We start from the raw sequence: 15006 nt of genomic DNA, 5'->3' as shown, positions 1-15006 counted from the left end.
GGTTTCTTCAGAGCAGGAGATTTCTTTACCTCTATCTCGGATGCTAGATAACCAAAAGCAAAATAGGGGGGAGAGTGGCATTTCTTTATTGATAATTTATTAAAAATACAAATAAAGCTCTCTCTAATTAGCTTGAATGAACAAAAGGAAGCCAAGCTAGCAAATGAATGGTGTTTAAAAGAGTCCCAAACTCATAGCACAATTTAATAACTTCCGGCTTCGTTCACTGTAATTTGTTCCTGATTTTAAAACGATTCTATTTAAAAATTTATAAACATCATCCTTTCCCCAAAATGGCATTATGGATCTATTTAGTTAGAGATTTTATTACTGTGATATAACACCATGACCTAAAGCAACCTGCGGAGGAAAGAGTTTCTCTCACTTACACTAGCTCCTCGCATTCCATTTTAAAGGGAGTCAGAACAGGAACTCAAGCTGGGCAGGAACCTGGAGGCTGAGCTGATGCAGGGGACGTGGTGAAGGGTTTCTTATGGCCTTGCTCCACATGGCTTGCTCAAACTTGCTTTTTTTATACTAGCCAGTCACTCACCGAAGGCTGAGTCCTCCCGGATCAATCATTAGCCAAGACAAGGTCCTATGGACTTGCCTACATACCTATCCTATGAAGGCATTGTCTCAATTAAGATTTTTTTCTTCCCAAGTGATGCTAGCTTATGTCAAGTTGAGAAAACACTACCTAGCTCAGGTTCAGTAAGAAAATACAAAAGAAAAAAAATCTGGGCAAAGCAGTAGTTGGAGCTATCACATGCTAATCTACCATAGCTCAAGAGAACCCATTTTCCTTAGAAATTACAAAGAATTGAGAAGACATTAAGGAACCATTAAAAGTTGATTGGAAAAAAAAAAAACAAAACCTAAAAGCGGCAACACTTGCCCCGAGCCATAGACAGTCTGTAGAACACAGGGCATGTCAGTCCGCTGATTTTCTTTCTTTTTCATATCAAAATAGCCACTCAAGTTACCTCCTCAGAAGTAGGATGAACAGAGAGAGAGAGAGAGAGAGAGAGAGAGAGAGAGAGAGAGAGAGAGAGAGAGAACACAGGCTGGAGGAGGCTAGAGATCCACTTGCCTCTGCAAAAGGGGGTTGGAAGTGGGCGGGGCTTGACTCTTAAAGGGATAAAGGAACAGGGTACCCAAGTGACAGCACAGGACATCAGCTCCTGACAGTTACTGATACTCTTTTCTGCACATTTGTTACAAAGGTAGGGAAACATATTTACAGAGAAACATAAATTTTCTTGGCATTTTTGCCAAATCATCATTTATTCATTGAATGAATAATAAAAATGTAATACTATATAACTGCAAAGTATACTCAGAATATTTTCATTCTTGATTCATGTACTATTTATGCATATGTCATCTTTAATACTTATAGTTGTAGCATACAAAATGCACAATAGAGAAATTATTTTTGTCCACGGTAATAGTGTCATAAAAATAACTTTTAGGAATTAATGGAGCAAAGGAAATATTAGAGTGAGCATGACATAAAACTAGTAACAGTAACAACTTATCATCACATAAGGAAATTAATATATGAAAATGCAAATATTTTTCTAAATTAATAGCTGAATCCAGTCATCATGGACTCTTTCACCTATGAAACATGACAAAGTCAGGCTCTTGGTGTGAAAAATATGAAAGAAAAAAATGAATTAAGGTGAGAAACTTTCTCAGCCAGCAAGCATAATAGGAAGGCATATTTCTCTCATCCATGACAGCACAAGGTACACGAGGCAGTGGGCAGGTACCACTCTCGGCCTCTCGCATCCACAAGACTGCCAGCAGTATCAGCTTTAGTGTGTACACCAGTCAAAGTACAGGGACCACTCTCGGCTGTGCTACAGCTGCTGAAGGGCAGGGCCAGCTCCACCACCACCCGCTGCCACTGTCATGGGTGGCAGGGGGAGGCAAGAGACAAAGTGGGGGATCAGCAATGCTCAGAGGACAGATGCGGGTGGGAGAGCTGTAGTAATAAGGGCGGCGGGGCTGCGTCCCCAGCACCTCAGCTGCCTGGCTAGCTTATGCCCGAAATAACAACACACAAACTGTATTCATTTAATCACTGCTTGGCCCATTTCTATCTAGCCTCTTCTAGGCTAATTCTCACATATTAATTTAGCCCATTTCTAATCATCTGTGTAGCGCCCCTAGGTGCGCTTACTGGGAAGATTCTAGTCTATGTCCATTCTGGGTCGGAGCTTCATCGCGTGCGTGCGTCTGCCTGGGAGCTGGGAGCATGGCGTCTCTCTGAGGCGTCTGCTCCCGAGAGGAGAGCTGTGGAGTCTGAGCTCACTTCCTCTTCCTCCCAGTGTTCTGTTCTGTTTACTCCTCCCACCTATCTTCTAACCAATGAGGGCCAAGCAGTTTCTTTTTATTTAACCAATGACCTTCCTCCATCATTTCCCCTTTTTCGGTTTAAACAAAAAAAAAAAGGCTTTAACTTTAACATAGCAAAAGTACATATATCGAAACAGTTATCAAGTAAAAGTTACAATAATCTTTATCATAACTAAGGAAAACTATAACTAACAATTCTTAACTCCATCAAAGACTCCAGAAAGATACAATACTTCCTAAGCAAACAAGAAAAAAGCAACTTTTAAAACTCTAGAAATGACAGAGACATCTCGCTGCCTGGACAGTCAGTTACCCAAAGTTCCTCTGTACCGTTGGGGCATCCATCTTCAGCCTTCAGGCCCATGGTATCCAGCAGACATTTTCATAAAGCAGGAAAATTCAAAGTCAGTTCAGTCACTATCTGTTGTGTCCTGCAGAATGTCTCGCAGACTCTTTCATGAATCAGGAACCCCGAAAGATCATCTCACCTTAGGCAAGTTCAGTAGTCCTCTCTCTGTGGGTTCTCTGTGTCCAGTTTATGCAATAGTCCAGGCAAGAGCAGTTTCTTGCCCAAATGGCTATCAAACTCCATAACGAGCCTCTTCGATGCCCATCTTAATCTTGAAGTAGATTGGTGCTGCCAGAAGCAGAGTGTCTCATTGTCATGAAAAGTCCTAAGTTATTAAAACATTTAAAATGCCATATTCTATAATCTTTGAAAAATATGAAGAATGTCTATCTAAAATATATCTACGCACATCTAGAAAATCTTAACTAATATGACTACAAACTTGACTATTATTTATGATTATCCATCAACAACCTATATTTCCTAATTATACATTACATTTTAATAATGAACTACACAATCACAATACCTTAATCAATATAAGAAATACATATACATATAACAAAATTGACCTTAAATCTCTATCAATAAAGCAAAATCTATACTAATGCAAATTATTCATACCTATATCATATCCCCCTTTAAATGTAAAAGAATGTTTATAAACCATATTTGGGAACATGGGCGCAGTTTTTTCTCTCCAAACTGCTTCCTGCTGAATGGGGGCGTCGTTAATTAGGTCTTTCATGGTATAACCTGTGTGCTAGTTTCATCTCAGTTGGCAGTTGAGAGAAGCAATTTTCTGAAGATGTTCACAACAACCCTTCAGGAGGGCGTGGTCCATCATACCAAATCGGAATAGAAGAAATGAACAGGGTCTCATCCTCTGTGAAAACAAAAGAAGAAATTCCTTTCCAAAGCATCATGTCCTTAGATCCAAATTTCAAAGTCAAGGCATTTTCAAAATATCTATGTTGGATTAGTTCAGCAGCATTTATAAACAAATATCCTTTAGCAGTTGTTGCTCTTTTCTCAGCATTCAGACAATTCAAAGAGAGCACAATAGCATACAGTATCAAGATTCTCTGTGTATTTTCCATCTTTGTGCAGCTTTATTTTAACCTCTATTTTGTTTATTTTTACTTTTATTTTTTATTCTCTGTATATCTTTGTTCTGAAGTAGCTCTTGTAGACCGGGCTGGTCTCGAACTCACAGAGATCCGCCTGCCTCTGCTTCCCGAGTGCTGGGATTAAAGGCGTGTGCCACCACTGCCTGGCTATCTTTGTCCTGGAATAACTCTGTAGACCAGGCTGTCCTTGAACTCTCAGAGATCTGCCTGTCTCTGCCTCCCAGGCATTGGGATTAAAGGTGTATGCTACTGCACCTTGAACTCACAGAGATCTGTTTGTCTCTGCCTTCTAGGCACTGGGATTAAAGGCATGTGCTACCACACCTTGAAGTCACAGAGGTCAATCTCCCTCTGTCTCCCAAGTGTTGGGATTAAAGGTGTGTACTACCACACCCAACAACTCTCTTCCTTATTTTTTTTTAGTTTAAGAACTTCAACTTTTAGCCTGCATATATTTTTAACACACTTCAAACCATTTAGAAATTTTCTTTGTCTTTGAATCTCTCTTTACTGTATCTCTCTGTTTTTCTGACCACATGAGTCTTTAATTTACCAAGCAATATCAGTAGGACTAAAGCCGTGGCTTTGACGGCTGGATCCAGCCCATTCCTTAGCTTTCCAGCCTGATGGCTGAGGTACTGGCTGTAGCCATGTTTACTGCCACAACTCTACGGCATTTCAAGGTCCCTGCCAGCAAGCGAGATTCAGCAGCCTGTGCTTGCAAACCGCACGAACCGCCTGTGTAAAAGAGTCAGAGTTTGCCCTGGCAGGACATCCCAGAAAGCTGGCATTTTTAAACGGCGCAGCTTTTTTCCTGCTATGGCTGAAAACCGAAAAGCATGCATTCAGCTTTTCGTCAACACCATTTAAGTGTTTCGTGGCAGGACCTCTTAAGAGCTGCAGGGTTTTGTAGCTGAAGCTGAGTCAGGAAGCCTCTCTTAGATGAGAGTGCTTGCTTGCCTCTAGCAAGCAGAGGAGACCCGAGAAATTGTTGCTATCCAGAAAACATGCTTTACTCTTTCCCAAGCTTTTTCAGGCTTTCTGTGGATTCAGTTGTCCATGTGGGAGCCTCGGGGGCATGAGAACGGAAGAGCTTGTCTTATCCCTTACCAACTGTAATAATAGGCAGAGCAGGTCTTGTACATTGTCTGGGCAAGACAGTAGAGTAGGTCTTGGTAGAGAGAGTGTGGAGAAGCTGACCTGTGGGCAGGAGGACCGGCCCTGCTCCTTGCTGCCTGTTGCATTGGGTAAGCTAACAAAGGCGGTGCTAGTGACCCTGCCAACCAATAAGGTGACATCCGGCTGGCGCTGCTGCCAAGGACAATGCGCGGGTCCATGATTCAAGAGCAGTTGAGGTCTGTGTGGATGTCCCTGATCTTTATTGCTACCAAGAGCCATATGGATGTCAGGGGTCTAGGCTGCCACCCAGTGCATTTTAGTGTCCAAGGGCTGAGCCTCTGTTGGGTCATACAGATCTAGGTGGCCAGCCTTGCCATCTGGGGCCTTGGTGTGGCCCAGGCCTGGACTGCTGCTGCCTGGGGTCATGTCTGGTCCTTGGCCCTGCAGCATCTTCAGTCTGTGGTGAGGTTTGTGCTCCTGCTGCCATCAAAAGCAAAGGATTGGGCTACACAGAGTTGGTCCTGCCCCTCGCCAACTGTGGCACTTGGGAAAGCAGGCCCTGCACCTCACATGTTTAGTACCATAATCAAATATTTAAAAAAAAATTGCTGGTCATGGGGAAAAGGCTCTTTAGAATTAATCTATGTAGCTGGCTAGGATTTAATATATTATCAAAGCTAGCTTGAGTTTATCATTTGACAGCACATTTTCTTTTTAAAATACGGTAACAAAACAGTTTTAAAATGGACAGAATATTACAATATTTAAAACCTCTGAATTTATTGGTGTAAGAATTATGGAGTAGTTTAATACTTTTAGTATGGGAATGAAAAAAGGCATACATCAAATAAAGCCGGAAGGAATGCATTCTGTAAGACATTTTTGCACGCATCACGAGACACTCAGGACATAACCTTAAAGTATATTTAAACGGAGAAAAAAACTGCAATAAATACGACACAATTGTTGAATAAAGTTTATCTGAAAAGACAAAATAATGAGAACGGACCAGCCCCAAGGTTCCCTCAGGGTTCAGAGAGGAATCTACAGCTAGCGGAAGACTCGGGATCTGAAGAGAAAAAAAATCAATCTCTCACTTCGTACTTTTTTTGTGCCAATTTCTTTACTGTTCTGCTGTGCTGTAAAGTTTTCAGTTTACACACACACACACATGCACACACATTCACACACACACACACACACACACACACACACACACACACAGCAATCCTGTGGTAATAGCAAGGTTTCAAGGCTCGAATTTCTTAGGGTCATAAAACAGATAAGAACTGGCCCAAGCGAAGCTGTCTGCTTTCTTTATAGCCCCTCAGAGCCCCTCAGAGATACATGGCTAGAAAGGTGCCCAGGCAGCCAGAGGCAAAAAAGTTGATTTAGGAGGTTTTAAATTCTAAGAAGAGAGAAGGGGAAATCCATGCATGATACTGCCTTCCTAGGTATTGATTAATTAATGTGTTAATTAATTAATCAATAATTAATTAATTATTGATCAATACATGTGAAAGAAAGAGGGAAGGGATGCAGTGATTAGGCACTCTCTCTGCTGGCAGGGTTGCTATGGTAACCAGTGTAACTGCAGAAGAAGACATGTGGAGTCTGGTCCATGTTAGCATTTAGACCAACGTAGCTAGCTAAAAGGGACATCTCAGATTCATGAATTACATCTACCACCCCAAGCAGTTAGAACAAGGAGAATTTGTGGTTATAGAGTACAAAATCCGGAGCCTGACAATTTCACCTGCACATGCCAAATGGTGGTGCCTGTCCCATGCTGTCTGTGTGATAGGGATGGCTTCTCTCTGGAGCTGGCTAAATAAACAATGGCTTTTTCCTGTTGTCTCTCAGGGTTAGGACAGAGACAGGAAATTTCCTACATGAAAATCTTCTATCCGTAAGCTGAGGTGAGAGTTGGAGTACGGAATTAATAGCATTTTTAGCTTTTAGAGCCTGGGTTCAGCTGAGGTTAGCACTTTCCCAAGTTGGCTGCAGGGGAATTTGGGATGCCCAAGCTCCTTATCAGGAAGGACTATGAATCAAAAATCTCAGATGTGCCATAGCCCTCTCTTTGAAGGTCCCAAATGTGCTCTGTCTGAAAGACTCCTCTCTTGACCAAATATCCTGCCAAGAAAAGATAATTGCAGGGGACTTACTTCTCAGTTTATCTCAAGGAACGAAGCTGTGGGAACAAAGGTTGTTTTTCGACTGTGTGATAAATTTTCTCACCGGGGTCCCACGGTGTGGAGAGAGTCACCTAATATACCAGTACATAGAAAAAATTGTGTCCAATAGTTAATACACTCCTGAGTCTTTTGGAGACAGGTCCCGCTAGAGTAAGAGGGTGCTATGATTTCACATGTGATTTACTACGAGAATGGCTGTTATTCAAGAGGTGGTACCCCAGCTCCTTGCATCTGGGTCTACCTCCGTCAAAACCCATTCTGGTGGGTTGACCTTCTGATTTATTAGCTGAAATCTCACTGCGTAATCCTGCGGATGGCGGCAACGAAGTAGACATTGAAGATGTGTGAAGTACTTGGTAGGTAATTTACTGAGCGGCTGAACTTGTGGGAGACAGATGACCTCACAGGAAATAAAAACAATGGAAGTAATAACGCAAAATTCTACCAATTTTCACAATTTATGTCAGGCAGTATCAGTGTACTGGATAACAGACGAAGCAAAATTCTCACGAATACTTTCTATCTCTTTTGTCCACTGGATTGAAGAGAGTATAAAATAATCTTCTCAAGTCATTTTATCTAGAGTTCACAGAAATACGAGAAGACTCCTGATCAAAGTGAGCTATGGACAGGTCAGGGAATGGGAAAATTGGGGTGCCCTCGGAGAATATTGATTTTGTTTAATTTCAAGTGGTTTGATTCATGATTTGGAAAATAGCATATAAATACATACATAAATATTGTAATATGAGTGGCAGGGCTGTGTCCCGCCACCCAGCTAGTTTTACCCGAAATAATTACGTGGAAACTGTATTCTTTTAAACACTGCTTGGCCCATTAGCTATTGGCTAGCTCTTATATATTGATCTAACCCATTTCTAATATGCTGTGTAGCACCACGAGCTGGCTTACCAGGAAAGATCTTAACCTGCGTCTGTCTAGAGTGGGAGAATCATGGAGACTGCCTGACTCGGCTTCTTTCTCCCAGCATTTTGTTCTGTCTACTCTGCCTACCTAATTTTCTGTCCTATCAGGCCAAGCAGTTTTCTTTATTAGTTAACCAATGAAAGCAACAGATAAGATACAAGACCCACCTCCATCATATGAAAATAAAGAACACTGAGAAATGATGACAGACTGATATATACAAGATAGCCTAAGAGATAGTTGGAACCACATGCTTCTCATTTGTATCTGCTCCCACATATTGGCACTTTCGCTTAGGAATATACAATGCTTTATCATCTGATGCTACAGAAAGTGACCCAATGCTTTCTTTACTGTTTCTATCATTTACTTGGTAAAACTATAAGACATATCACTGTATTGAATGAATATGTGGCACAGGTTATACGCAAGGGAATTATGGCCAATCTGTGTAAAACAGATTGGGCTTTGAAGAGGAGCATGGGCAAAAACAGCTCAGAAGTTGCTTTTTCTTAGTGAATCTTGAAGGACAAAGGCAGTGTTGAGTAATGGGAAGCATGGGCCAGCACAACAACATGGACAAAGGTAAAGCTCTTCAAAGTCTGGTTTGTTTGGGGAACCCCTACTGGGTTGGCATGCAGTTAATGGTAAACAAGGGGCTCATGGGAAAGGCAAAGAGATAGGGAAACATATCATACATGGACATGGAGGCGTATGTGCTTCTGACGACATTGGAAATTATTCTGAAGGTATTTGGGGAACCGAGTTTTAGTTTGGAGTGTAACCACACCCTCTAGAGGCCTTCTGGTATTTAGTGAGAGATATACCTGTGGCTGGACTTTGTGGATGTGCCAAGTACGTTGAAAATTTTACATGCACACCTATCTCCACGTACAAAAGTATGTTCAAACCAAAGCATATCAATGGAACTCTCATCGCTAAAGACAGACTGATTTTAGGAATGTAGAGTGCGCACGGAGATTTACCTGGGAAAGAAGTCACTTTGACAAAAATTCTAGGGCAGAGCTTTTAATGAGACTGGAGCAGGAAATGAAAAATCAACACCACTTCCGCTGGTAAAAGAGCTGCATCTGGAAGATATTTAAGAAACAGAATCAGAGTCACTTGAAAGTGAGGAGGTGGGGAAGCAGGTTATGTATGTTTATTCTTTAGTTTCTGATTTGGGTAGCTGACAGAGTTGTGACAACATTGATTGAGAAAGATAATGGGAAAGAGAGCTGATGAGGCTCTGCTTGCTGTCTTTAGATCAACTGGAGCTACGTCAGGACAAGGTTCAGAGAGTCAAAGGTTATGTGGGCTGTGTGGGAGGTCCTTCTGTCTATGTGTTGCTTTTATTGGTTAATGAATAAAGAACTGGCTTGGCCTATAGCATGGGAGGAGGAAGATGGAGTCAAGGAAGGACCTCCCACACCATGGCTGAGTTAGTGTCAATAGTTCAGGCTACACTATTGCTAAAAGTCTTAGCTGGGATTATTCTTGTAGATTTTGGAAAATTTCCCTTGAACTAGGTGGATATTGGCTGAAAAGTAAAGGATAACCATGCTACAATTCACAGAGACGCTAGGCAACAAGGAGGGTTCGAGTGTGCAGCCTTGTGTCTCCCTAGGAAGGGGAAATAGAGTAGATTTGGTAGTGAACTGGTGGCAGGTAAGGATGGAAACACGAGGATTCAGGTGGGAGAGCTGGGGAGAAATCACTGAAAGAGATGACTGAAGAAGAGGGCGAATTTCTTGGTGAGGTAAAAATTTCTTTCTTTCTTTTTTTTTTTGTTCTTTTTGTTTGTTTTGTTTTGTTGTGTTGTGTTGTGATTTGAGACAGGATTTCTCTGTGCAGCCCTGCCTGTCCTGAAACTCACTCTTGTGGCAGACTTCTCAACCAGCGAGAAAGAACAACCACCACACGAGGATTCTTCTCAGATCACGCTTTATTGGAGTGCCCTTGGTTGAGAGAGAGCATGAAGTGAAGGGGGCCCGAGTGCATTAAGTCAGCTGCTTATATAGGGAAATGGCACACAGGTCGCCCTGTGATTGGCTGCCACCAACAGCTGACACCAGACTGCATCGGGATAGGCCCAGGGACCCTTATCCACCCCGCATGCGGGAAGCAGGGGACACACAGCTCTCAAAGGCTTAGCCAAATATGGAGTTGTTTATTTCCAACAAGACAGGATGTCGGCGCCATCTTGTAATGGCAATCCTGTCCTGCTCACTACACACTCTGTAGACCATGTTGGCCTCAAACTCAGAGATCTGCCTGCCTCTGCCTCCTGAGTCCTGGGATGAAAGATGTGTGCCACCACTGCCTATGAAAGAATCTATTTTTAATAAAGGAAATTATGTTTCAAAAAGCTAGGTAAGACTCATCGCCAGTTGTGATGGCACACGCAAGTAGGATTTGCTGAAGGAGGCAGAGGCAGGAGGATCACGATTTCGAGGTCATCCTGGACTACATAATTTTAGCTCGGAGGTGGTGGTGCACACCTTTAATCCCAGCACTTGGGAGGCAGAGGCAGGTGGACCTCTGTGAGTTCACGGCCAGCCTGGTTTACAAGAGCTAGTTCAGGGATAGGCTCTAGAGCTGCGGAGAAACCCTGTCTTGAAAAACTGAAAAAAAAAAAAGAAGAAAAAACTCATCAAGCCGTTGTTAGATCAATGGGTGTGAACAAATCATGGACAAAGACTTTAGCCGTTGTTAGATCAATGGGTGTGAACAAATCATGGACAAAGGCTTTAGGAGCTGAACAGTTGGCTAAGAAGAACAGGTCTCTGGGAAGAAGTTGGAGTAAAGAGAAAATAAAGAGAAGAGATGGAAAGGGAGATTTTTAAAGAAAAGAGAACCTTTAGAGGAAGAGAACTTTACTCCAGCTGTGACTCTGTGATGTCACATCTTTTTTCCCCCTCTCATTTCCAGAATTTCTTGATTAAATTCATGAAAATCTGTGTCAGGGACTATGGTGGAAGCTGAAAATTCTGGTTGAAAATTAAGTAGGTGAAGACTTGCTGGGACTCTTAAGGAGCCACCAAGTTAAAATTGTGCTTATTTTGCAATGTTATATATTATTTTTGGTTATAATTTTTTTGCCATAGTAAAAACCTTAAGTGATTTAATTTACACATTTTAAAAGGTAAATTTTTCTTTCTGATTTTTTCAATGAATGTGATTTGCCACAAGTTAAGGGATAATAACCTCTTGGAACTACATACATATAAAACTGTTGGGTTAAATACCATCTGTGTCTTAAGTAATTGGTCAGCAGATGGATGAAATATAACACGGAGACTGAAATGGAGGAATTGAGGCAGGGTTGTGGTGGTAGTGTGAGCTGCTTTCCTAACAGCCAAGGCTATGAGGTATATCTTCTAACGAAGGGCAGCTGGAGACACGGACTGACTACAACTGTTAGTTTAATGAGATAACGTGAATTGCAAACATCTTTGTTTCGAATTGAAGCTTTAAGGTTCAAGAGGATACTGAGGTTGAAAGCCTTGTGAGTCCTCAGACAGGTTTCCTCCAGTGATGCTGAGCACCACAGGCTCTCTTGGACAGCAATGGCCTTCCGGCCTTCTGACTGTACTTCTGCTGACTCCACTAAGGGCAAATTCAAGAGGAATTTTGAAAATCAGATTGACTCTCTCTCTCTTTTTTTTTTTTTTAAAATCATTACAGCAATGGTGTCTACTTTCTGCTTATTTTCCTTTTTATCCCTACAGCCCTTGTCAGCTCTCAAAATTAAATCTTCCTCTTTTCCAACTCTGGAATCCAAGTTGGGATGATCGTTGGTCCACACCCCCTTTCAAAGAAGTACCTTTCCCCTGTTGGATGTTTTGTTCTCTGAGATCATTGTTTTGGAGACAGATGATTTCATCGGCCCTCTGTCCAAGGATAGTTTCCACAGCGATTAGCCAGCCATGACCTAGTCTTCTCCAGCCACTCACAGTTTGTATTGTGTTCAGTTACCCTTCCAGATGAATCACTTCGGTGTTTAGCTTCCACGTAGGAGGCTGTGAGAAAGGCTGCAGTTGAGGAACTTGGTACTTAGTCTTTTCTGAAGGGAGACCCCCCTCCTCACAGGACTGTTGAAGTCTTCCTTCAATGTCCCACATCTGCCTTCTTTTGCATGATTTCACAGCACGTGTCTCTACAGCCTGTCACTCTTTCTTGAAGAAATGTGCTGTACTTTTTTGCTCTGATGATTGTCTCATCTTTTTCTCGAAATAGCAGATTTGGGGTTCTTTCTTCTATCACAAGTATTGCTGTTTGTAATGCGATTTCTTAGTTTTGAAACAAATTTTGAATCTTCTTTACCAGATATTAAGCGGCCATTCAGATTTCCTTCTAGATCAGTGGTTCTCAACCTTTCTAACACAACAACTCTTTTATGCAGTTCCTCATGTTCTGGAAACCCCTGACAATAAAATTATTCTGTCTCTACTTCATAACTATAATTTTGTTGCTGTTAGGAATAGTGATGTCCTATGAGGGTGTGAGGGTCTTGACCCACAGGTTGAGAACTGCTGTAAATGATTATGTTTATACCCATAGATTATTGCTGATATCAATTTTGGTCTATTTTTAGTGGGAAGAAGTAACTTCAGAGACTTAATACCATTTAAGTTGTTGAGACTATATAATTGCTGAATATCAGCAATAAATAGGATATCACTATCAGCTCCTCCTCTTCCTGGCAATATCACAGAAAGGGATAAAATACAAGCCAGAGAATGGATAGGGATGCTATAAAATATTGTTGTCTGTGCACGACTGGTTGTTTGTTCTTGAAACAACCGGTTGTGCACAGAAATGTTTGTGTGTGTGTGTGTGTGTGTGTGTGTGTGTACGCATGCTTTAATTATTTATTAAGAACTTAGGACATACTGTTTATAAAGTCTGGAACTCAATGCTTAATGTAAACTAAGTAACATTTTGCTAGTTTTACCATGTGGATAAAAAATAAATTGAAATAGAAAATTTGTTCTTTATTTTCCTTTATAAGAATAAGAAATACAGTTTTTATAAGAATACCTTGAATATTTGTACTTAAGTTAATTGCTATAAATCATATCTCAAAAGCTTACTTTTATAAAGCAAAGGGCCAGGGCTAAGTTGGCACCGTTAATAAAGTACCAGGCTTTTGTCCTTGTGAATGGCCTAATTCATTAGGTGATTGGTGCACTGTGGTGTTAGAGATTATGCTGAAAGTGTCCTTGTTCGATGAGTCTTACCTTGAAAACCCCCCAGCTGTGTACCTTCTTCCTGGAGTCAATAATATTAGCTAAAAGAAACCTGTTTTCTTTGTAAGCTATCCAGTTGTTACTATTGTGTTGTGAACAACAGGAAAGAGACTAACACTGTCTTTCATTGCCTACAAGGGGATAATGGTTCCTCTTGTGTTCTTCAGTTTTTTTTTCAAGCAACACTTCTCCATAGCTAAAACCTTTTACCCTGAGCCTGTAGAAGTAGCTCAGTGGCAGAGGAGTTGCCTTCATCCACGGACCAGGCCCTGGGTTCAAGCTCCAGCAGCATAACAAAATAAAATAAACTTTGATTTGTCACTATGTTGTAGGATAGGTAAGAAAATGTCTCATCTTACTATTCAAATCTCGCTGCTCTACATGACAGCCTGTGCTTTATGTCTCACTATTCTTTCAAAAGCATAGCCATCTTGAAATGAGAATATTTAAACAGCCAATGGTGCACCCTATCACTGGGCCCATTTATTTCCTTCTCTAATTGACAATACAATATTATATAAAATTGCCCTTATTTACTGCTCACTGTGGGAGTGTTCAAAGTGCACTACTATTGTTCCTTCATTGTTTCTTTCTAGTACTTTGAGCTTCTCTAATACAACTTATACTGAGTCCTTTGGCATGAGTGTTTATGTCACCATGTGTTTGCTAAATTCCCTGGTCTCATATTCTCCCCAAATCTTGCTCAGTGTTTTACTCTGATCCCTATGTTGATTAATAACTCAGTGATGAGCCTAGAGTTTTCAATGTCTTATGAACATAGGCTGAAAGTCCTGGTTCTACTCCTATTTTTTTTTAACTTTTTATTTTTTTAAATTAATTTATTTATTAAAGATTTCTGTCTCTTCCCTGCCGCCACCTCCCATTTCCCTCCCCCTCCCCCAATTAAGTCTCCCTCCCTCGTCAGCCCAAAGAGCAATCAGGGTTCCCTGCCCTGTGGGAAGTCCAAGGACCACCCGCCTCCATCCAGGTCTAGTAAGGTGAGCATCCAAACTGCCTAGGCTCCCACAAAGCCAGTCAGTGCAGTAGGATAAAAAACCCATTGCCATTGTTCTTGAGTTCTCAGTATTCCTCATTGTCCGCTATGTTCAGCGAGTCCGGTTTTATCCCAGGCTTTTTCAGACCCAAGCCAGCTGGCCTTGGTGAGTTCCCGATAGAACATCCCCATTGTCTCAGTGTGTGGGTGCGTCCCTCGAGGTCCTGAGTTCCTTGCTCGTGCTCTATCTCCTTCTGCTCCTGATTTGGACCTTGAGATTTCTGTCCGGTGCTCCAATGTGGCTTTTATCTGGCACTTACACTCTCCGTTCATACACAAATTTTTATCTTTTTAAAGACTATCCCCACAACTACAACCACACAGGCCAATTCTTTTTCTTTTCTTTTTTTTTTTTTTTTGTTTTTTTTTTTTTTTTTTTTTTTTGTTTTTTTCGAGACAGGGTTTTTCTGTGGCTTTGGAGCCTGTCCTGGAACTAGCTCTGTAGACTAGGCTGGTCTCGAACTCACAGAGATCCACCTGCCTCTGCCTCCCGAGTGCTGGGATTAAAGGCGTGCGCCACCATCGCCCGGCCCAATTCTTTTTCTAATTGATTCTATTTCCCTTATGTTTAGTAAAGCTAAATTTTCATCTAATTGTTTTATTAATTCAA

Source organism: Microtus oregoni, unplaced genomic scaffold, assembly GCF_018167655.1.
Source record: "Microtus oregoni isolate MIOR12 unplaced genomic scaffold, Mior012 000087F_ref0000451, whole genome shotgun sequence".
In the NCBI taxonomy this organism is placed as follows: domain Eukaryota; kingdom Metazoa; phylum Chordata; class Mammalia; order Rodentia; family Cricetidae; genus Microtus; species Microtus oregoni.
The sequence above is the reverse complement of the archived record's forward strand: the minus strand, read 5'-3'. Positions refer to the sequence as shown.